A 25828-nucleotide genomic window follows, 5' to 3' on the forward strand; every position below is an offset into this window, starting at 1 on the left:
ACAAGGGAAAATATGCGTGCTGTTCTGGAGAGGAAAGAGGATGAAGTCTACAGAAATGCGTAGGTTCTCAAATCTTCCTCTCAGACAGCATGGATACAAAAAGATTCTTGCATTAGAAAAGTACCATTTTCAAATAGTGCCAAGTGTCCATTTTCTTGTTTCTCTTCCTGTTCTGATTTATGATTTCAGGGACACTTACAATGACCTGGCACATGTACCTGGTACATTCTTGCCCTGTGCTGTGAAAATTTGGGGAGTGGGCTTCCTCAAAACCTGGATCGGATTATGGCTCAAGCAAAATCTCATTTCCAGCACAAATTTGGGGAGGGGCATGGAGAGGTTACTGAAATAATAGTGTGTGCTTGCAAATTTTGAGATTGAAAACATTAAGAACCACTGACCCTAAATAAAAAAAAAAAAAAAAAAACAGAACATCTTTCCTGTTTAAGATGATTTCCAGTAAAAGAAAGTCCAAAGCTGTATTACTGTTTACATTAAAAGTTTCCATTTTCAATTTATTTGTATTTCATCTATTTTTAAAAAATGTTTTGAGAAAGGAGATTAGCATAGAATTTTGCCCAAATTTTCAAAGACATACAAATCTGATCTCTTAAAATATGAACTGACAAGTTTGTTGTGTATTTCTCTGAACCCAGATTTGTGCATTTCATTGTCACCTAGATAGCCAAATATAAATTTCAAGGCAGCTTATCAAGCATGGTAACTTAAAACTTGCACTAAACTCAAAAGTGTTCAAGAAGTAAATATCCACTGGGAAAAAAATTCTGATTTACAGGGTGGCCCATTTAAAACAGTTCCCATTTAATAATGTGGCTGTGTACAGGGCCTCTTTTAAATGGGCCACCCTGTATGAAACTTAAGTCCAAGATAAAAAATGTCCTCCCTTGAGAATTTTTAAAAACCAAAAACACTGTAGGTTTAGTGGTTATTTTTAAAGTTTTAGATGGTTTCTTTGGACTCCTTTAGAACTGAAAAAAGATGGATACACATTTAAAAAATGAAATGTTACAACCACACATCTGTAATGGGAACCAGTGCCAGTGGGTATTTTTAAAGCAAATTAAAACGGTCAATTTTTTTTTAACTTAGGCAAATAGCCGCTATACACACAGTGCACAATAACTACTTTTCAGCAAAAGTTCAGTAGAAATTTCATAATGAAGATTTATAAGATGTTCTGTAATTGATAATTAAAGGTTCCCTAAAAAAGATATGAATGATAACATCAGAGATGTAAGGAGGTAAGGGTACTGAACATGTCTGTTCTCTTAAAGGGCGAGAATTTAGAATAAAAGATATACAATAGTCATCACAAAGGGAAATTAAAGTGAAATAGGCAAGGAGCAAAGTTTTATTGTATCCTTTCTGTACTGACTTCCAAATGTTTTTGTAAGATTCCATAATAATTTTTAATTTTTCAACACCTCTGTAATTCAGTTCCTTCTTTAAAAAGGAGGAAGAGAGATTATGAGGAGAGAAAGGGGAAAAAGTTTGCCTAAGAAAGATTGCATTGCTAAAAGAGATAACTCTAAAACTTCATTTCCATTATTGTATGTGGTTTTCCGTTCAAAAAATTATTTTTACTTAGTAACAATAAAAATAACAAATATTAATAATGTCAACATAATCTCTGTGCCAAGTACTCTTCACGGGTACTCGACACCATTAAATAATCACCATACCAATACCATTAGGTAAGTACTGTTACTTTGACTTGGCTGATAGGGGAAATAAAGCAAGCCCTAAGAGATTAAGTATTTTCCCAAAGGAACAAATACAGTAAAATTACTTGTGATTCAAACTAAGACTCCGATTGCAAGTCAGTGCTAGTGCTCCATGCATGTACTGGTAATTTTGTATGTTGTTTGTGTATCTTTTCTTTCTTTTTTCTTTTTGGACAGGGTCTTGTCTGTTTCCTAGCTAAAGTGCAGTGGTGTCGTATCACAACTAACCACAACCTCAAATTCCTAGACAGGAGCAATCCTCCTGCCTCAGCCTTTCAAGTAGCTGGGACTACAGGAGCATACCACCACACTAATTTTTCTATTTTTTGTAGAGACAGGGTCTCACTCATGTGCAGGTTGGTCTCCAACTCCCATCAAGAAGTGATCCTCTTGCTTCAGTCTCCCAAAGTTTTAGGACTGCAGGCATGAACCAGTGCACCTGGTTCTTTTTTTCTTAATCTAGCTAGGGAATTATCAATTTCCTATGTTTTCAAAGAAGGAGTTTATATTTTCATTGACTTTTCTGTTTTCTATCTTACTGATTGCTACACTTAATTTTTTTTAATTTATTTTTTTACTTATTTTGATTCAAGCTTACTTTTTCTGTCTTAAGAGGTAGAAGAAATACTGATTTTCAACCTTTTTCTTTTCTTTTCTAATGGAAGCATTCAGAGCTATAAATTTCCCTGTAAGCACTTCTCTGGAGTCATTTCATAAACTCTGATAGGTTGTGTTTACTATCACAATGTGGATTTTTAAATTCTTCCTTGTGTTTTGTCTATTTTGTTTTGTGCATTTTGAAGCTCTCTTATTAGGTTCACACATGTCTAGGATATTATTTCTTCTTGGTGAAGTGACTCTTTTATCATTGTATGTATCCCTGTTTATCTCTAGTAATTTTCTTATCCTGAAGTCTTCTTTGTGTATACGAGCTTTCCCAATTCTTGTAACTGGGCTTTGCATAACTAAGGAAATCAGATGAGTTTTCTTAATAAAAAAGCCACAAAAAATTTAAGCTGAAACAAACTACCTTGGAAAACGTAATAATAATCATCCACAAGAGTTCAGTCTATGGAACTAAAAGATGGTTGCTTTCTATTAAAAAATTATTTGTCATAAGAAGTTAATTGATGACTCTATACTGAACCTCAGAGTTCAAGCATTCAATAATAGTCAAACTCTTATTTGACAATGTGAATGTTACTTTCTTTGTATTACTATTATTATTATTGCTTAATACTTCATTGCAGCAATCGTCTGATTTCTTTTCTGAATGTATTTATCTTCATTCATTCTTTACGAGGTTTTTGTTTCTAGTCCTTATCTTAAACATTGTCTTTGTTGTTAAATTTTAAGCCTTTTTTAATTCTGTGAAGGCAAAAAGTAAAAACCTAATAATTACATGTATATGTAAAAATAAAAAAATAAATATTTATCTTATTTCACTATATATTTATGACAAATTTATTATTTGACTTCTCCGGTAAGCAAAATTTTAAAAGAAAAAAATGAAAAACATTTCCTATACATACACAAATAACTTAAATGTGGGAGTTGCAGCTGCCTTACCAATTTTTACAGGGAAAAAAATATTAATATGGCTCACTTAAATTAACCTTCTACTCAAAAACTTTGACCTGGTATTATATTGGATAAAGCCCTTCAAATTCTTTCTCTTTATATTGTTATAATAACTACTATGTAAAAGAAAACATATTTACTTCTACTGATGTATGCTCTAAACAGGATTTTTGGTGGATAAGGAAGTTTTAGTTTAGTAATCTGTGTGAGAGGTAGACAGGCTGATCTCTCCAAGGACTCTCCAAATTAGGATAAAGCTGAAAAGCAGGCCATCCCTGTGGCTCCATATCAAGACCAATAAAGATGAAAGGAGCCAAGTGGCAGCCCAGACAGGGTAACATTGTGAAGACCATTCCTACATAGAGAATCAGTAGCAGGCTGGCTGAAGCCTTTGGATTCCTGATGGGCAGTTTAATTAGGGAACCTGGTTTGCCTGTCCTATGGAGATGAAACTTGTTTTCCCCTCCCTGTTTCTGTATGCATTATGGGGGTTATTGACAATTTATATTACCCTATGCTCTTGCCCCCAAATTTCTGGGGGTGCTTGGGATTCTTTTTTTTACTATTTAAATTTTGACACTCTTCCATTTCTTCATGAATCTTTGTCTTAGAGAGCAATAAAAGGTTTCTGAGGAATTGGAGTGCTGCTGAATTGTCTCATTCTGCTACTTGGTACATGACATAATGTAAGCCTCTTCAGGATTCTCTGATTTTATGCATTAAGTTGGTGTGAAGTTTCCTTCTTTCTTCAGCACTGTCCCCCTTGTCAGCTCCCAGCCCAGGTTGGGGTCACCCCAGAACCCCAACAAATCTGGACATTGATCCTCAATAATGAAAAAGCCTTAGTATGGGATACTAAAGATCTGAAATCAGGTCTTTGCTCAGCAACTTTTAGTTATGTGGCCCTGCATTTCAAATTCTTACTTTCCTTGTGTTAGTACTTAAGCAGTAATTTCATCTTTACAGTATGAAGAAATAAACTACTATAGACCATTCATTGAAAGCTTACCCATGCCCTAGAATAGTACAGATCAAATGTCAGCCACCTTCACAAGTTGTGCTGAGATTTTTTGTACTAGTTAGGCTGTTATCTGGCCAGGCTAACTCCTGTAATCCTAGCACTCTGGAAGGCTGAGGCCAGTGGATCTCTTGAGCTTAGGAGTTCAAGACCAATCCTGAGCAAGAATGAGACTCCCATCCTTACTAAAAAAAAAAAAAAAAGAAAAGAAAAGAAAAAGTAACTCGGCATGATGGCAGAGACTTATAGTCCCAGCTACTCAGGAGGCTAAGGCAAGAGGATCACTGGAGCCTAAGAGTTTGAGGTTGCTGTAAACTAAGATACCCTGGCACTCTACCCAGGACATGGAATAAGACTCTCTCTCCCAAAAATAAAAAAGTAAATAAAAACTAGTTAAACTTTTATTTAATGTTTTCTGTAAGTCAATATATTTTTAAAATTTATTTATTTTTTTTATTTTTTTGAATAGAATCTCACTCCATTACCTACTAGAGTGCCATGGCATCAGCCTAACTCATAGCAACCTCAAACTTTTGGGCTCAAGTGATCCTCCTGCCTCAGCCTCCCCAGCAGCTATAACTACAGGCACTTGACTTCACTATCTCTGGCTAATTTTTCTATTTTTAGTGGAGATGGGGTCTTGTTTTTTGCTTAAGCTGGTCTCAAACTCCTGAACTCAAGCAATCATCCTGCCTCTGCCACCCAGAGTGCTAGGATTATAGGTGTGAACCACTGCATCCATCCAAATTGTGAACTGTTTTTCTTTATATATGTGTGTGTATATATGTGTGTGTGTGTGTGTGTGTGTGTGAATGTATGTGTATTTAAGACTAGTGAAGTACAAGCTGGGTGTAGTAGCTCATGTCTGTAATCCTACCATTCTGGTAAGCTGAGGCAGGAAGACTGCTTGAGCTCAGGAGTTTGAAAGGAACTTTGGCAAGAACAAGATTCTGTCTCTACCAAAAACAGAAAAAAATAAGCAGGTGTTGTAGCGTCTGTCTGCAGTCTCAGCTACTCAGGAGGCTGAGGCAGGAGGACTGCTGAAGCCCAGGACTTTCAGGTTTCAGTAAGCTATGATAACTCCCCTGCACTTGCAGCTGGGGAGACAGATAGAGGAAAGAAAGAAGGGGAGGGAAGGAAGGATGGAGGGAGGGCAGGAAGGAAGGAAAAGGAAAAGGGGAAGGGAAGAGAAGGGAAGGAGGGGCAAGAAAGAGGAAAGGAAGGAAGGGAGGGGATGCAAGAAAGAGGAAAGGAAGGAAGAAAAGGAAAGGGAAGAAAATAGCAAAGAAAATAAAAAAGAAAGAAGGAAAGAAAGAAAAGGCAAGAAAGAGGAAAGGAAGAGAGGGTGAAGGAGGGAGAAGGAAAGACTAGTGAAGTGCAATTGTGAAAAGTAGGAAAAGAGAATAACAAGGAGTTTGATTTATAACCATGAACAATTAAGACAACTACCTTCAGACCAGTCATAAATTTAAAAGAAAATTTCTATCATTAAAATTGTCTACAGAAAACCAGTATTATATGCCAAAAAGAAAGGATATCTACTCCTTATAGAAATTTTAAAATCATTCAATCATTTGAATGATAGAATCAATAATTAATTCATCAGTCAATCAGAAATTATCTCTGGGTAGAATTCTGAATAAGAAAGTCAGAAAAGGATGAAGTAGACCATAGGAAAAAAGATGAGAAATAAATGGAAATCAGTCAAGATGCAAAAAAGACAATGTTAATAAGGAATAATGGCTGGTAATAGATATCCACTTGTGAAGTGGCACAAGATGAGTGGCTGGCTTGAGTGAGGCTGGCCTGAGTTGTCATGGGAATGGGGAATCAGGACCTGTGACTCTGATTTAGTGCAGCATGACAAGAATGACCCAATTCATATCATCAATTGTTACACCATCAACTCCATTATCCCAATTAGGCCATTCTCCCTGAGGACCTCAGATTCCTTATCCAGAAATAAAGGACCTTGTGCTAAACTGTAATGAAGTTTTCTTTATGTTTTAAAGTATTCGGATTTAAAGTTAATGCCTCACATTTCCAGTTATATTGAAATAAAGCAACACAGAGAAAAAATTTCTAAGTTTCTTTTCTCAGTATTCTACCTGATTCATGCATACTTCACAAAGTACAACAAACTTTGCAGACTTTAAATTATAAAGAATTAGGAATCTATTATTTCTCTAATAACATATCTTATCTAGGATTCTGTAAAACTTAATGAATTTCCAAGTCTGTATGTAACCACTGTACTCAAGGTGTACATGAGTTTCTAATATGTGTAATATAGTCAAAATAAAAAAATATATATTAATATCCTACATGTCAGTTCTGATTAAAAAAAAAAAAGCCATTAAAGCCAAATTGTTACATATAAACCAAAACCACAAATAGTTCTTAATATTTCAGAGCTTTTTATTTTTTTAAAAAGGAATTCAAAGTAAAAAAAAAACTTTAATTGAGTTATAAAATTAAACTGGAACAAACAGGAAACTCAAATAATCACTACATACTGGTCACAGAAATTAGTTTAGCATAAATATATATGAAGATATAATGTCTTTCTAATGATTACAGTAAGTATCAACTGCAGTGAATATAAAATGTTCTTTCTTAAGCCCAGGCTGTAATAGCATTTCTGCTTACTATTGATAGCAGACATGTGGCGCCCCAGCCAGCTCAGCAGAGCAGGGCTGGGGGACCTGCCGCCTCTGTCTTGGCAGCAGCAGCTGGCAGAGCAACCAGCAGGCTAGAGCGTATGCAAGTAGGGGAGCTTTGCTCTCCCACCAGAGGCACTGGACAAGCAGGGGAAGACACTGGCACCTCCTCTTCCTCCAGTACATCCCTAATTGGTCCATTTTCAAAACCTGCTCCTGATTGGTCTGTTTTCTGGACCCGAAAGCTCATTGGACAATAGCCCCTATATAAACCCCTGAGCAGAGAGCTCACACTTGGATCCTGCTCTGCAAGGGAGTTTGGCTCTTTGTAAGAGCTGTAACACTTACACCCTGCTCTGCAAAGAGGTTTGGCTCTTTATAAGAGCTGTAACACTTGGATCCTGCCCTGCAAAGAGGTTAGGCTCTTTGTAAGAGCTGTGACACTTGTACAAAACCTATCTTATCCTGCTCTGCAAGGTTTGGCTCTTTGTAAGAGCTGTAATACCTGTTAAATAAAACCTAACTTATTGTCCATCCTGTGGTCCGTCAATTAATTCATCAAATCATTGGGACCAAGAGCCTGGAAATCCAATATCAAAAGTCCAGTAACACTCTGATCCTACATAAGCTTATCAACAGATGTTTTCTCATAGTTTCTTTATTAACATTTTGTTTACTTTATCTTCTCATTGATTATAATAGCAATAATATATTTCATTTCTCAAAAAGTATTATCACAAGTACCTTCAGTCACTTCATGATATTTCTCAATACTTTTCTGAGAGGGAGTTACCATACACTGTCTTTTTTACAGATGTGGTAATTAAAGCTCAGAGAAGTAAAAATGACAGCCAAGATAATTTGCCTACGGAGAGTAAAACCATAGGTATTTTGATTACTATTTTCTAGTGATTTTCCTTAATAAATAAGTAATAATATTTATTAAATGCCTAAGCCTGAGTTTTCTCATTGAAAAACCAACCAACCACTCTATCTTATAGGACTTGTATTAAGTTCAAACTGCTTCAGAACCTGAGGAATCTACAAAAATAAACTTCTACCATTATGGCAAGCAGCTATTCTCTGAAGACAAACAACAGTGAATTAAAAAATTACATGTTTTAACTAATAGAAAGCCACTAGGAAAGAAAAACAAAAAATTAAAAAGAAAGAAAAAATTACATTAAAACAAAAAAAGCACTTATTTCTCAAAACATACTTTAGAAGAGTTAAGTCATTTTACTTCCCACCTAAAATCTTACCAGAATTAATATGTGGATGTTATTTTCTAAAATATTCCTCTGGAAATTCATTTTGATTGACGAAGAGCAATTTTGAGAATTGAAATTTTCAATGACACAAAGAAAATAATACAGAATTCAATGGCTTCCAAATAACATAATAACTTTTCAATGGGGCCCATGTCTGTAATCCTAGCATTCTGGGAGGCTGAGGTGAAAGGATCACTTGAGGTCAGGAGTTCAAGACGAGCCTGAGCAAGAGGGAGGCACCATCTCTACTAAAAGTAGAAAAAATGCTGTAGTCCCAGTTACCCAGAAGGCTGAGGCAAGAGGATCTTTTGAACCCAGGGGTTTGAGGTGGCTATAATTGAAGCTGATGCCATCCATGCACTTTAACCTGTGCAACAGAGTGATACTCTGACTCAAACACACACACACACACACACACAAACTCAAACACAGCTCAGTACCCATAGCACAGTGGTTATGGTGCCAGCCACATACACCAAGGGAGCCAGGTTTGAATCTGGCCCAGGCCAGCTAAACAACAATGACAAGTGCAACAAAAAATAGCCAGGCGTTATGGCGGGCACCTGTAGTTTCAGATACCGAGGGCAACATAGTGAGACTCTGTCTCAAAAAACAAACAAACAAACCGGACTCAGAAAATCAACCATAGGATTACAACAAATTGAGAAGAGGTTATTTATGAAAACCACTGACTTATGGGTAAGAACAGCATGAGTTTGTAGACATTTTTTCTGGGAAATACAACAATCTCTCAGATATGTATATAAGATAGTTCAACTAGGACAAGACAGGATATGATAACTGAAAAGTTCAGTGCTGCTGCCCAAGAATGAATCACTTAATTCAGTGTTATCAGTTAAAGTGGTAAGAATAGTCACACTTGAATAGGAAGGACCAATACCTCTGAAAGACTAAAGTAACAAGTGTTTTCAGAAAAACAATAGAGTAGCAGGGCAATGTACTCAGTATTTCCATTCCCCCTACTGCTAAACATGTTGAATTCTAAACACCAAATTTTAGCAGAGAGTAGCCTGAAAAGGGGTAAAATGTTTTCTGTCTCTCTTGTAACCTCCCCTACTCCTTCTAGAAATTAAAATCTGCATCCCTGCCTCAATCCAGTGGTCAAGAAGGGCACAGAAGTATCCTTTGCTCTTTGTGTCACAGAAGATGGTGCAAGGAAATTGTTAAGGCAGAGGTCATTGAAATTGTTTTAGCCAAAGATGGCATGAATAGGAATCATCAATCCTATCATCAATAGTTGAACAGCAATAGCATGACACTGAAAACCTCCCCTTTAAAAGCTCTACATTTCTGCTCAGATGCAGAATGTTGGTACTTTAGGAAAAGAGTCTGCCAACCTATACATTTGCCAACAAATTAATAAATTTCTCTTTCCTTCTTCTCAAAGCAGTTGTCCTTGTTCTTCTGATAAAGACTTGGGGACAAGTATCAAACTTTCAGTAACAGAAATTGAGGTCCCTGGGCAGGCCTATTGGCACCCTAGAAGAACAGCACGCTGTGACTGCAGCCATGGTTGGAAGAACTATCGGTCTCCACTGGGAAAAACATTTTGGAGGGTGAGAGAGAGGAACTGCCCCAGCAGCTGCCAGACCCTATTTAACTCCAAGTTAACTTCTGTCTCTCCTTGCCTGAAATCAGACACAGCTCCTAGGTACCTAAACCTTTTTGCAAAGAAGGAAACAGATCTGGCAACTTCCAGACAGCCTTGGCCCATTTTTCTTACATGCATAAGCAAGTTCCCTTACATGCATAAGCAAGACCCTGGATTCTACCCATCTGAAGAACCTTCCAGACCCTAGGGCAGTGCACTTGTTTAGAAGTGCCACTAGGGTAGTGGAGGTGCCATTTGCGGTGGTTTTTCCTCTTGGATTCACATTCAACTGATAGGCCTTGACATTTTAGATTATTTGTGCTGGGAATTCTTTATATTGTTAGTGTCTGACTTTGAATTTTATCCTAATATGGGAGGCTCCATTTCTACCCCATCTAAAGGTCCCTTGGGAAGAATTCTGGCTGAAAGGATCAACTTACAGCCCTGACCTATGTGTGAAGAAAGAACGATGTATTACTGTAATACCATCTGGACAATGTATGTGTTGACAAGAAGTGGCTGTTGAATAGGACGTGAAATTATAGCATCTTATCACAGGAATTATTTTGTCAAAGATCAAAACAGGACGAGATCCCATATATACAGTTTTTTATGCAACTGCATAATAAAGAGGCTGAAAGACTTGAGATAAAATGAATGGTAAAAAGGAAAACTCCACCTGTAGTTGGGAAGGCAAGCCAGATCCCAGGAGACAGAACTGAGAAAGCATTAACCAGGTTAAATTTTATGAACCCTTTCAATCTGGACTGCAGTGAACCTTACCCCTCTCAATGTTCCCCCAAACCCTCCACCACTGAAGGACAGGCCCAGGGTCAGGAAGGGTAGGGCTGGGACCAATCCCTCAGAACTACACCTCATGAGTTAGGACTCAGGAATCGGATTGGTCTCCCCCTGGAAGACCCAGTAGGTATCTCAATTTGGCCAGAAAGCACCCATAGCCAGAGCAGGGCAATTTTCACTGAAGAAGTATCCCACAGGAGGCTTGATGCACAAACACACCTGGCAGGATATTATTACACTTAACACCCCACTTTTCATCTCAAATTTATTAAATTAGAAAGACTCAAATCCAACTTACAGAGAGGATCCGCAGAGAATAACAGTTGCTTGCAACCATTTTTGTGATGCACCATCCCACTTTGGCAGACCTTACTGAAATTATACAGACCATATTGAATATATTACTTATTGTAGGTTAGTGTAGACTAGTGATAGAAAAGGCCAGAGATGAGGCACAAGGTCTCTGTGGTGAGGGCACTAATCAAACCCCAGAGCCCAATGCTGCCATTCCAATGGCAGAACCAAATTGGGATGCAAATACTCATGAAGGCAGAGAAAAAATAAATCATTACCCAAAGTGTTTTCTGCCAGGCTTCTGGAGAGGTGTTCCTAAACAGGGGAGTTCAAACAAGGTCCAACAATTACACTAAAAAGCTAACAAGGGTCCCTCTGAATTTTTGGAACGCTTTTATCAGGCATATGGGAGATGCTGACCTTTTAGTAACACATTAATGATGGCATTAGGAAGTGGAGCCTTTGGGAGGATACCTAATGATTACCTTGTCAGTTTCACATTTCTGTAATAGAATACTTAAGATAGAATAATTTACAATGAAGAGAAATTTCTTTATTATAGTTTGGGAGACTGAGAAGTCCAAAATAAGGGGCCGCAATTTGGCAAGGACTTACATGCTACGTCATCTGACAGATCCTCTAAACAGAAAACAAACAAAGAAACAAGTGACTTACACACAACTTTAAAAAAAAAATGGGCCTAACAGGCATTTTACAAAATGTTCTACCCAAAACTACTGATTCTTTAAGACTGATCAGATCTTAGGCCACAAGACATGTCTCAACAAATTTAAAAAAAAAGAAAAAAATTATACCATGTATCTTCTCTTACCACAGTGGAATAAAATTAGAAATCAATTTCAACAAAAACACTCATCCCTACACAAAATCATAATAGAAACAACCAACAGTAGTACTGCTGAATGATAGCTGGGCCAATGAGGAGATAAAGATAGCAACCTAAAGATTTTTTTGAACTAAATCATAATGTGGACACAAGTTATCAGAATATTTGGGATATTGAAAAAGCAGTCCTGAGAGGAAAACTCACTGCCTAAATGCCCATATCCAGAAGTCAGGAAGAGCATAAATCAATAATCTAATGAATTGTCTCAAGGAACTGGAAAAGGAAGAGCAAAACAATCCCAAACACAGCAGAAGAAAAGAAATAACTAAGGTCAGAGCAGAACTAAATAAAATCAACAACAAAAGAACTATACAGAAGATTAATGAAGCCAAAAAGTCGGTTCTTTGAAAAGATAATAAAATTGACAGAAGATTATTAAAAAACAGAAGAGAAATGATTCTAATAATCTCAATTAAAAAATAAAACAGGGAAAATTACAACTGATATCACAAAAATACAAAATATTATCTCAAAATACTATAAAAATCTCCATGCTTGCAAACTTGAAAACATGAAGGAAAAATTTCTAGAAACACACAGCCTCCCTAGGTTCAATCAGAAAGACATAGAGCTCTTCAACAGACCAATACCAAGCACCATAGTTTAAGCAGCAATAACAAATCTTCCAGCCAAAAAAAGTCCTGGACAAGGACTTGAATTTTACCAAATCTAGAGAGAAGAGCATATACCTATACTGCAGAAATTATTTCTTAACATTGAAAAGGAAGCAATCCTCCCTAAATTATTCTATAAAGCCAATATGTACACATCACCGTAATACCAAAGCCAGGAAAGGACGTAACTGAAAAAGAAATCTATGAAAATAAATGTAAAAAATCTCAATAAAATCTTAGCAAACTCGATTCAGCTGCACATCAAAAAAAAAAAAAAATTCATCATGACCAAGAAATGTAAGGATGGTTCAACACAGACAAATCTATAGATGTAACCTCCCACACATAGATATGCAAAAATTAGGACCAAACAAGGTTAGACAATTAAGTTTGTGAACTCAACCTAGAAAAAGTCCTGTGTACATCTTTGCTGAACATCACTATGGTCACCTTCAAGGTACACCCCTTGGGAAACTAGTACTCAACTAGTCCATCTTGAAAATACCTTTTCAAATAGAAAATTCAAAAAAATGTTTGCATGCTGTATATCTGATAAAGGACTGATAGCCAGAATCTACAAAGAACTCAAGAAAATCAGCCAGAAAAAAAAATCAAACAACCCCATTAAAAAGTGAGCAAAAGACATGAACAGAAACTTTTCAAAGGAAGATAGTCCAATGGCCAACAAACACATGAAAAAATATTCAATCTCTAATCCTTACAGAAATGCAAATTGAAACCACAATGATCTATCACCTAACTTTTGGTGAGAATGGCTCTTATACAAAAGTCTCAAAACTATAAGTGGTGGCATGGATGCAGAGAGATAGGAACACTTATATACTATCAGTGGGACTGCAAACTAGTACAAGCTCTATGCAAAGCTGTATGGTGATACTTCAAAGAACTTAAAGTAGACCTACCATTTTATCTAGCAATCCCACTGCTGAGTACATACCTAAAGGAAAAAAAGGTCATCTTATAAAAAGGACACCTGCACATGAAATGTTCATAGCAGCACAATACACAATTGTGAGGATGGTGAAACAACCCAGTGCCCTCTGATATATGAATGGATTAGTAAAATGTGGTATATATGCATAACACATGACACTGCTCAGTCATAAAAAAATATAGCAATCTAATATCTTTTATGACAACGTGGATGGAACTAGAAACCTTTCTTCTAAGTGAAATACCACAATAATGGAAAAACAAACATATGTACTCAATACCACAATGGAACTAATTGAGCAGCACTTAAGTGCACATACAGAAGCAAATCTCAGTAAAAATCATGCTGGGAAGAGGAAGGAAGGAATGGGTAAATTCATGCTTATTGAGTACAGTGCACACTATCTTGGTGAAGGGCACACTTACAACTTTGGTTCAATCTGTACAAAAACAAAATATGTGTAACCATTAATATTCTGAATTTTTTAATTAAAAAAATAAAGGGAAAAACAAGTTAAAAATGTGTATTCCTCCTCAAACATTGAACAGTAAATTTTAAAGGAAACTAATTATGAAAGTTAAAACTACAATTCTACATCATAATTTTTAACTGTTTTCTAATTTAAAGTGTTTTTAAAATGAATGTCAATTCCTATCAGGTTTTTGTTTTCTAGGCAAATATCCCATGCAAGTTTTATCTACCAATAAGCTAGCTAGTTAGCCTATTGATAAAGGCATTTAATATAGTTCACTCTTTCCTTGGAAATCTTCATTTGGCTTCTGAGACCCTACACTCTCATGGTTTTCTTCTATCACAACAGCAGCATCTTTTCAGTTTCTTTGGTTAGTTTATTTTCTTGAAACACTAACTTGTTCCTCATGGCTCAGTTTTAAGACCAGACTTTTCTTCTATATCTATATATACTTCCTGGGTGATCACATCTCGTCTCAAGGTTTTAAAACTCATTTATAAACTAACTCCCAAACTTCTATGCTGATTTTTCCCCAGAATTCCAGACTCTCTGATCCAACTGCTAACTTAGTATATCACAAACAAAACACAAACCCCAAATCATCTTTAAATTTATTCCTTCACTATCTCAAATTAATATTTTATATCTCAGTATCTTATTGGAACCCTTATTCATCCAATTTTTAATTAAAGGATTCAGAAATGTCTCTTCCTTTTGTTTTTTTCTCGGTTTACACATCTGATCTATTAACAAACCTTGCCAGCTACCATCAAAATATTTCCAGAATACAACCACTTTTCACATCTCCAAATTCCTTAACTCAATTTACTATCATCTCTAGCCTGGGCTATTACAGTAGCCTACTAGCTGGTTCTCTGCTTTGACCTTTGTCCTGTCTAGAGCAGCCTTCTATCTGGTTCTCCACTTTTACCTTTGTCCTATCTGGTGTGTGTTCTCTACACAGCAGCTAGAGTAATCCTCTTTTCTTTTCTTTCTTTTGTTTTGTGTGTGTGTGTATGACAGAGTCTTACTATGTCACCCTCGGTAGAGTGCTGTGGCGTCACAGCTCACAGCAACCTCAAATTCTTGGGCTTAAGTGATGCTCTTGCCTCAGCCTCCCAGTAGCTGGGACTACAGGCACCCACCACAATGCCCGGCTATTTTTTTTTGTTGTTGCAGTTGTCATTGTTGTTTAGCAGGCCTGGGATGGGTTTAAACCCACCAGCATTGGTGTATATGTCCCACACCCTAACCACTGAGCTACAGGCACCGAACCTAGAGTAATCCTCTTAAATCTAATCACATTCCTCCCTAATCCAAACTCTCCAATTTAAAAATGTATAGATTTAAATTAAATCACAACTCCTGATCACAGCCTACAAAGTCTGGCTTCTTTGCCTCCATCTACAATATTCCTTCTATCCTTGCCCTACAACTTTTGTGCTATCCCCTAAACAAACACATTCTCACTAGAAAATTTTCTCATTTGCTATACATAGAACCTCAGAGAGGAACTGCTTTTTCCTCAGACATTGGTATAAATGCATTCAGATTTCTACTCAAATGCCACCTTTCAGATTGGCCTTTCAAGGTCACCATATTGAAAATATCAGCTTCTATTATATTGTACCACTTTACTCTGCTTTGTTTTTCTTCCTAGGACTTATCCCTGTCAGACACGATATTCTATATCTGTTTGCTTTCTACTTCTGCCATTAGAATGTAAACTTCATGGAGACAAAAAACTTCATCTTGTTCACTATTGCAGCTCCACTGCCTAGAACAAATGCCTTAGGCATGGCACACACACAATAAAATTTGTTCAACAAATTAGTCTCTTAATAGAGACAAAAAGAATTGACCACTTAATAGGGACAATAGATAAACAATTTTCAATAATAAAGTATAATTAATAAAGAAACAATCAAAATAAACTGGTGATTCAACTGGCATAGAAACTATAATAGAGTATTAAAAATTAAATGGAAAATATGCATATTGGTGTTACCAATGATAAGCCAACAGTTAATGCTCAACATTCACAAAAGAGTACATTACTTGAGTTCCAAGTCCATAGTTCCACGATTAAAATAGGTTTTAGGATAAACAGTCTACGGCTAGATAGGAGGAAGAAGGGGTAATTGCTTCTCTGGGATTTCTCAGGCCTCCTTTTTCCTGTAGGTAAGTTTTGGCCCAAATGTGAGGTCCTAGGAGCCAGCTTGAGCTTACTCCTTTGTGAAAAGAAAAAGTAGCTACTGTGGAAAGTGGTTAAAGTTTCAGAGGGGATACAAGATGGGCCTTTCCCTTGTGCTGGGTGATTGCTGTGGCCCTGAGCTTAACTGAAAAGCACACTGGGAGTGTCTGAAGGTGGTCCCAGAGGCAAGGCAGGGGCAGATGGCCTGCAGAATAAAGGTTCTGTGAAAACACCTAGGGAAGATTAGATTCCAACAAAAGGAGTGAAAGGGAGCCAGGCTGCTGAGGGGGAGGGAGCTGCCAAGATGGCATCAGCCTCCTCTGGACCAACAGCTGCCAGGTTTTCATTCTTGGATCCCAAGGTCCCTACCTGTGCCTTGACTTCAGTGTCAACTTTCTGTGCTGTAGGATCAACTGTAAGAGGGAAAATCATGGTCCTACATATGAGGTCTAGTAATTAAGTTTGTGAACTTGTCCTAGAAAAAGTGCTACATATCTCATTGCTGGGTATCACTATAGTCACCTTTTTTTAAGTATTCCCATTGGGAATGCACTGATGCCAGCACCTAATCCCTTCAAAGCAATTCTGGAACTTTGTTCTGGGATGGCCATCAGAACTATTGTCATATTATCCTTGATGTCCTAAATGTCATCAAAATGTCTTCCTTTAGGCTTGGTGCCCGTGGCTCAAGCAGCTAAGGTGCCAGCCACATACACCTGAGCTGGCAGGTTCAAATCCAGTCGAGGCAGGCCCACCAAACAACAATGACAACTACAACCAAAAAATAGCCGGGCATTGTGGTGGGCACCTGTGGTCCCAGCTATATGGGAGGCAGAGGCAGGAGAATCCCTTGAGCCCTGGAGTTGGAGGTGTCACGGCCCTCTACCCAGGGCAACAGCTTGAGGCTCTGTCTCAAAAAAAAAGGTCTTCCTTTAATATTTCCTTTATCTTTGGTTAAAGAAAAAAGTCATTAAGAGCCAGATCAGGTTAGATCTCTAACGTGTACAGTGCCCTAGAGGCAAAACTTTAGGTAAAGAAGAAAGTCCGTGTCCTGATTCTCTCCTTCCCTGTGTCAACCACTAACAGCATCTGGAATGAAAAGACCCATGGCATCTGAGGTGCCTTATCAAGCATGCCCATCAAGAAAACAGGCCATGGGGGTGTTAGTTCCTCAGAAGTAACAACATATAAAAAGACAACCTTATCAGCCTTGAAAGGTGGGTACCCAGTTAGGCATCACTGACACTGTGGGGAGTCTAAGTACTAAACCTGAAAGGGATGTTCTCCCTTTCAGGTTTAGTTATGCAAGACTTTTACATAGTGGGGAGTATCATTTTTCCCAGTGAAGGGAGCATCCTAACTCCTGCTCATCACTACAAGGACTTTCGTTTCAAAACCTATGCACTTGGGGCCTTCTACTACTTTTAAGAGCTATTTAATGGCATCTGGCATGATGATTATTTGTACTAACCTCTGCAGTAAACCACTGACTGAACTCTGCAGCTCTGGAGCTAGCAGTTCCCTCTTCCATGTATCCAGCAAGGACAAATTCCTCATTACAATAGTCCAACATAAAAAGGCAGAGATTCTGCAGAAACTGTTTCCAGGATACTACATGAACCTCAAACAGAATCCTCAGACTTTGTTGCCTAAATCTGAAGGACTGTATTGTGTGCAAGCAGGTGGCAAGAACATTTGAATTGTGGTGACAAATACGGTCAGTCAAAATGCATTATCAAGTATGACCTCAAGGTCTCAACTTACAATGAGCTCCTTAAAAAGAATGAGGAGGGGCGGAGAATGGGTGAAGAGAGGGGTAACTGGTGGGACCACACCTACAGTGCATCTTACAAGCATACATGTGAAACTTATTCAATGTAGAATATAAATAAATGTCTTAACACAATAACTAAGAAAATGCCATAAAGGCTATGTTAACCAGTTTGATGAAAATATTTCATATTGTATGTAAAACCAGAACATTGTACCCCATGACTGCATTACTCTACACAGCTATCATTTAATAATAAAAAAAAAAAAAAAAAAGAAAGAAAAAGAACAAGGGAAGCCTCTCTCCACCTTTAAAGACCTGGACTTCTTACAAGATCTTTTTTTAGATGCTGAAATGTACAATGCTCTTTGTAAGACTTTGCAGCATGACTACTCAGCACTGCAGAGCTTTAAGATACTGGACTATAGCCTCTTGATATCAATCCACAAGGCAGATCATGCACGAGAGGCCTTAAGCAGTAAAACACAATACTTGGTTGATACTTGAAGACCAGCCTCCCAAAAGGCTATTCTATAGCCATGGAATCCATCTAGGGGCAAGAGTTGACAGGTGGCACCATGGAGATCGATGACCATATGGGTAGCATTCTTGCCCAGAATAGTAAAGGAGAAAGGCTCCTGCTTTATATTGGCATCATTGACATTCTGCAGTCTTACAGGTTTGTTAAGAAGTTGGAGCACTCAGTTCAGTGCCTATAGCTCAGCGGCTAGGGCGCCAGCCACATACACTGGAGCTGGCAGGTTCAAACCCAGCCGGGACCTGCCAAACAACAACAACTACAACCAAAATATAGTTGGGTTTTGTGGTGGACACCTGTAGTCCTAGCTCCTTGGGAGGCTGAGACAAGAGAATCGCTTAAGCCCAAGAGTTTGAGGTTGCTATGAGCTGTGATGTCACAGCACTCTACCAAGGGCAACAAAGTGAGACTCTGTCTCAAATTAAAAAAAAAAAATTGGAGCACTCTTGGAAAGCCATAGTACATGATGGCGACACTGTATGGGTACATCACTCAGCCTTCTATACTGAATGGTCCCAGTGCTTCATGTGCAACACAGTATTCAAGAAGATTCCCTTGAAGCCCTCTCCTTCCAAAAAGAGTCAGTCTTTCTGGTTGAACTTTCCCTCTGCAGAGCAGACCCCCATAGTAAGTCCTGCATTAATTACCAGCCATCAGTCTCTGGGGAATGAAAGGTACAAGTTACAACAAAGGCAGAGATCAAGCCAGGCATTCACACTGGTCGTCCTGATGTTCTATCTTAGATTCCACCTTTGGAGAAGATCAGAGAGCTTGCCTATTCCTTACCCCAGTTTCTCACTTATACTTGAATAGAATTTACAAATGCAAACTATCAGTACAAACTTGGAAAAGCCTAAAGTTGCACAGTCAGAATTCACTCATTTGAGCAGAAAACTTCAGAAGACCTGGAACAAGATTCTACCATCTCTATGATCTGAAGATGTCAGTTCATTGCCCCAGCAATGCTGTATTTTCTTCTTGGTCATCAAAAAAGGAGTATAATGGAAGTGAGTGGTGCTCTCCAGCACCTTCTTGAAAAAGAACCTCTTCTCTTTCCTCTTCCTCCATAAGTGGGGATTAGTGCCTCAAACACCTGAAGATAGCAGTATCTCTTGCACTCCAGCGTTGGGTGGCACAAATTTTGGCACTCAATCCACAATTGAGTATTTTCCAAACCCTCATTTTTCATGCTGGAAATGGAGTTGCAGGACTTGGCAGTTTTGTTAGCCCTAATCTTAGTTTTCCCAGGACCTAGGCTCTTAATTAACTTCCTCAGGATATACTAACTGACACATTATACCACTTTAGTCTTTTTCTTTGGTATCTGAAAGAAGATCCCTTTAAACTTTGTAAAGGTTTTTTGGGGGGGAGTATAGTGTTTAACCATCTCCCAACCTCATATTTTCTTCCCTTACAAAGGAAAAGAACAACCAGTACACAATTTCAAGCCAATTCCAGATCAAAACTTTAGAGTATTACTCAGTGCAATGGCTCACATCTGAAATTCTAGCACTCTGGTAGGTCCAGGCAAGTAGACTGGCTGAGCACAGGAGTTCAACACCAGCCTGAGCCAGAGCGAGAGCTCATTTCTTAAAAAAAAAAATAATAATAATAATAGCCAGGCATTGTGGCAGGCACCTGTAGTCCTAGCTACTTGGGAGACTGAGACAACAGGATTGCTGGAGCCCAAGAGACTGAGGTTGCTATTGAGCTGTGATGCCACGGCACTCTACCAAGACTAACAAAGTGAAAAATTAAAAAATAAATAAATAAAAATTTCTCAGTGTTGAAGAGACGCTTGTTTATAGCTTTCCCTCAAAAGAGACCTGGTATTTGCAGAGAAGTGTTATGGTTTCCAGGAGTAGTTCTTTAACTCTTCCTCTCTTGATGAATTTATTAAAAGTTGAAGGAAGGGAGAGAGACATGGGGTAATCATTACCCCTTTTGTTAAAACTGTGGGGCAGTCAGGGGGCTGAGAGATCAGAGCCCTTCCTAGTCACAACCCTACTTACTACCAGCCCATAATGATTATTACTATTTTGTAATTTGAAATGTATTCTGGTTATTTTTTAAATATGAAAACTTATCAAATGAATTTTAGATCATTCACTGAAGGAGACTTTTGCTCTTCCTATTTTTTCCCAAGAGTGTTCTGTTGTTCATGGAGCTAGAGTAGAGAGGGGGACACCTATGTCAGTTTAGCAGGCAGTCCTTATCTATGAATCTAGAGAATATTTTCTTAAACCCATGGACAGCCAGCAGATTCTTGCCTTGGTGAGATCACTGCTGTGTCACATGTCCTGCCCCCTATCTTCATGTAGAGAAGAAGGAAACGAGAGCTACATATGCTCTCTCCTCCCCATCTCTAAGAGTTATGTTGCTCTGTGTGATCCATCCTCTCTTGTCAGGGAAGAAAGGGGCCTGCTGTCTCAGGCAGACTGTGAATTCCCATACTATCCCTTCTCTACTCCACCCTACCTTGATAGATTAGCCTATACCCCAAATAACAGTTCACATTAGACACCCCCAGTCACTTTCTGGAGGCCTGTCTTTGTTGCCTTGTTCTTTTTTACAAGAAAGAAAGAATTCTTGATATTTTTTTCATAATTCACTATTCATGATGTATTTAAGTGTTTTATTCAGGACAGAGTTCTGTCAGGGGTGGGAGGAAATAGTTGAGGGAGGGCTAGGTCTTGGGAAAAGGAATGGGGAATCAACATTTTTAGCAAGGATCACTATTTGCCTCTACTTTGTATTGTTCAAAAATGGCAAATGCAATATAAGTGATAAATATCTGATTTAAGGTATAAATTTTAACCAATAAATAAATAAATATAAGTTTTAGAAGTTCACTCATTCCACTAGGTTTAGAATTTTAGTAGTAATATAATGAGAATTTTTCTCTAATTCCATTCTAAGGATGTATTTCCATGAACTACCCTTTACTACACAAAATGTAATCACACCATTACTTGTAAACATAACAATCCTTTATATATAATCCACCTACTTGATATATGTTGACAAAATATGAAAGAATATATCTATCATATAATTTAAATTGCTACAAAAATTCAATTTGATTTCATTTTCATATTTAGAGCCATCCCAAAATAACAGACTTTTTATTTTGAGAAAATAATGAAGGAGAAAAAGAAAAAATCTTAAGGATTATTTCATGATTTTAAATTATTTTTCTATTAAACAGCTGGACTCTTGTTCTTAAATGAAATCTTACAAGAAGGCCCCAATACATAAAATAAATAGAGCTATTTTAGGTATAAGATAGAGTGAGTCTTAATTACCAATGCTTGCAATTACTAGAATACTATTTTTGATGAATCTCAGTCTTATCTATGATGTAACCCACTTAAATATACCCATTAAATCAGAAAGAATAACAGATCTACTTAAAATAATGCAAGATATTTGGTCTAATTTAAGGAAACAGTTCCTTTCTAATTCAGAACTAAGTCAATACCTTTTGTTTTGCCAACTTGGATTCAAAACATCAGTGGTTTGAAATATGTATCTTCCATTCATTCAAATATTTACTTCTTACCTATTACATACCAAGGCTTCTAGGAAGTATTAGAAACAAAATGACTAGACGATGAACAGAAAATTTCTGTTCAAAGAAGAAGGACTAAATGAAAAAATAAAGAAAACTTCCAAGATTGTCATCAGAATTAAGAAAGACAATTTATACCAATATTGGGAAAGCTCAGAAAGATATCCCAAAATATGGTGTTTTAATGTGTTAAACTAAAGTGACAGCCTCAAGATCTCTCTGACCTTCTCCTGCCTCCTTTCCTATGTGATCCTCTTTCCTGAAGCACTAGAAGGGGCTCTCTCTGGAATTTCCTTTCTCTAAGAAAACTTTCCAGAAGAACTGTAGTTCCAAAAGTCTTAAGGGAATCTCATCAAAGAACCAGGAAAGATTAATCACTGAACAGAAAGGAGGCTGGGAGGGGTCATCAAGCTCAGAAAAACCAGCCTGGGCAACATAGTTAGACTATATATATATATATAAAAGAACTAGCCAAGCATGATGGTACATGCCTATAGTCCTAGCTACTCAGGAGGTTAAAGTGGGAGGATCCCTTGAACCCAGAAGTTCAAGGCTGCAGTGAGCTATGATGGTGCCCTCTAGAGCAAAACCCTGGTTCAAAAAAAAATTTTTTTTTTCCATCTATTCTTCTGAGGGAAGCTCCTAAAGATCATCTGGGGGGCGTAATCTGCATAATAAAGCTAAGTTTCTTTATAGTTTCTCCCACCTTTTGCCTCTCAAGCACCTCTGCTAGAGACCTAAGAAACTTTGTCCCAGGTCATCCTTTTTTGGACTCACTCAGTTCCCCTGAAAAGCTCATTTACTTCTATTATCCCCTCTCCCAGCTCTGCTTCCCCTATGAGAAGGGTATGTAGCATCTCCACTTCATTGAGTTATTTGGGTTATCATTCTTTTATAATTCCCTAAGCTATGAACACTAAATAAACTTGTCTCTCTTTTCTCCTATTATTCTGTCTTAGGCAGTTCATTTTTCAGGGAACCTTCAGAGGGTAAAGAGGAAGCTTTCCCTTGGACCTATACTATGTGCTGACATACATACATTCAAAACAGAATTTCTGTGGAAGTTAAGTATTTGATCTGCAATTTGGAGAATATAACTTTGGTCATCTCAAAAGTAAGGTAGGTTCAAAAAAATAGCACACCAAAATTTGTATGAAACAAGCAGAAGCTAAAAAAGGAAACTTAATGGGCTGATGAGAATCTATGATTAAGCTGGCCCCTTCTAACTTCCTATTTCATATATATTTATTACATACATATATATCTAATATTTGTTGAACCATAAATTTTCTCATGAAATAGTTAATAGATTTTGCATTATAAATTACTGAGAAAGTTGGTTTTTAACAAACCAGAGAAAAGTAAGGAAAAAATGACTAAGAGGCAAAATAGATTCCAGGGTCACTATGCTGAGAGAAAAACCTCATAGATTAAGGCAAAGAAACTGACTTGAAGCTACTATGAGGCATTCTGTTAAGGAACACCAGTAAAAGTTGATTTATATCAGCGGTTCTCAAACTGTAGGTCGCGACCCCTTTCACAGGGGTAGCCTAAATACATCCTGCATACCAGATATTTACATTACAATTTGTAACAGTAGCAAAATTACAGTTATGAAGTAGCAACAAAAATAATTTTATGGTTGAGGTCATCACAGCATGAGGAAACTGTATTAAAGGGTCACAGCATTAAGAAGGTTGAAAACCACTGATTTATACATATATATACACACACACACACACACATATAAACATGCACACACACACATGACTGGTCACTCTACCCATAAATAGGCAAACTTCCATTTTTGAAATAACTTTACAGTAAATAATATATCTGATGTACAAATTCACCAAGAATAGAGTCAAACTCATTATTTATATCTTTGAGTAAACAATGTATTCTTAATTCTTCAACTTGAGCCATCAACATCGTAGGGGATACGAAGAATAAAAAGAAAAGGAAAAATATAGAGAGCTTGTTACAAAAACAACCAATAGAACATAGTCTATGGCCAATAATTATCTTACTAAGCTACAGAGTGCTTTAAAGAAAAAAAAAAGCTCATTTTACATGTCTCTCTTGCTGTCTGTGACAAGCAGAACTAAAGAAAACCCACATCCTAAGCCACAGAACAGAGCCACCTGGTTTTGTTCTTATCACAGGATGACAAAATGCTTTCAATCCCCTAATGTCATGCAGACATCCTCAACATTTGTATAGTGTTTTTAACTAACAAAACTGTAGCATCCTTCCTGAGTTTTAGAATGGTCAAAAGGTTCAATGCAAACACTTCTTGGGATAACTTGTGCTGCCACATTTAAAGGCATAGGCTCAATGACTGGCAAAACCTTCAAAATAGTAACTCATTTCTGTTCTGAAACTCATATGATTAAGTATGATTTCAAAAAGTTTTGGGTGGGATCTTCATTTATAAAAATGTTTAAATCACTGCCAGTCTTCCAGTATTCATCTGTCAACCCAAAGGAAATATTAACAATTTTATCAGTACAAGAAAAAATAATTTTTTTAATTCTCTAATTCTATAACAGTAATTGTAAACAAGTATGAGAAAATAAACATGTAATACTAAAAAAAAAAAACCTTCTGCACTTGAATGTTTATTGCGGCACAATTCACAAGGGCTAAGATGTGGGATCAACCTAAGTGTCTGTCAAATTATAAGTGAATTAAGAAAATCTGCTATATATACACCAAGGAGTACTACTCAGCCATAAAAAGAAATGAAATCATGCCTTTCAAAGCAACTTGGATGAGACTATTATCCTATGTGAAGTATCTCAGGAATAGAAAAATAAACACATGCCTTCTTTAATTAGTGGGAGCTAAGTGATGGGCACATTTAAGGACAGAGAGATGTAAATTATAGGAAATGATGAAAGGGGGGTTAAAACACCTATATACTGGGTACACAAATACTATTCTGGTGATAGACATACTAAAAGTCCCAACTTAAGCATTATAAAAGGTATCCATGTAACAAAAACATTTCTATCCCTTAATATTTTAAAATTAAAAAAAAAAAGATTGAATTACCCAAATTTGGGGGGAATAAAATTTTAACAATTGCAAGGTAACAAATTATGCAATGTAAATGACATAAAAGAAAGTACTTATTATAAATGAATACAACATAGGTCTAGTTAAGAAAAAAAAAGTGAAATTCTGACAATACAGTTAAAATCAAAATACATGTATAAAGAATTTACAGACACTACCACTTATACTTAATCTCTGCTGATTTGATCCAAGATCATTAAAAAGTTAAAGGAATGCAACTTCCAATAATTTTCTATGAAAATGCAATCATCTGGCAAAAGTCTGACTTTTTTCTGTTGAAACACTGGTAAAACTCTCATTTCTTTCTTCCTTCCTTTCTTTCTTTCTTTCTTTTTGATCAGGCAAAGTGACAAAGTTTATTAAAGCAAAGTACATTCCAGAGAAGGAAATTTAAGAAAAATTTCCCTTTTATGCAGATTCCCCAATTTTATGTTAAGTGTTCATGGGGTGTAATATTCATCATTTTTCTTGGAAAGGAGTGGAGAATTCTCGGAATTGGGAACTCTCCACTTTTCTTTCTTTTCTTTTTTTTTAATCAAAACATCGCTGTGTACATTAATGCAGTCATGGGGTACAACGTGCTAGTTTTATATCATTTGTTTCTTTTTTCAAGTTCATAGACTGTTACTCAATTCTGCTGAAATAAAACATTGTAGAAGTTGAAGTTTCAATGTCATGAAAATTAAAGAGGCTTAATAAGTAACATGATTAAGAAAAAGATAAACCACTTTTTATATATTTTT

The 25828-nt window shown here is 37.0% G+C and overlaps 1 protein-coding gene and 1 pseudogene across 1 annotated transcript in view; one reads left to right on the forward strand and one right to left on the reverse strand.

Moving 5' to 3' along the window:
- Nucleotides 1-25828, reverse strand: part of SUPT3H (SPT3 homolog, SAGA and STAGA complex component) — a 433675-nt gene that overhangs the window by 248948 nt on the left and 158899 nt on the right. The window lies entirely within an intron of this gene.
- Nucleotides 16429-19366, forward strand: LOC100962778 (annotated as a pseudogene).

The sequence above is a fragment of the Otolemur garnettii genome, unplaced genomic scaffold (genome assembly GCF_000181295.1).
Source record: "Otolemur garnettii isolate 467f Iridium unplaced genomic scaffold, OtoGar3 scaffold00031, whole genome shotgun sequence".
Taxonomy (NCBI): Eukaryota; Metazoa; Chordata; class Mammalia; order Primates; family Galagidae; genus Otolemur; species Otolemur garnettii.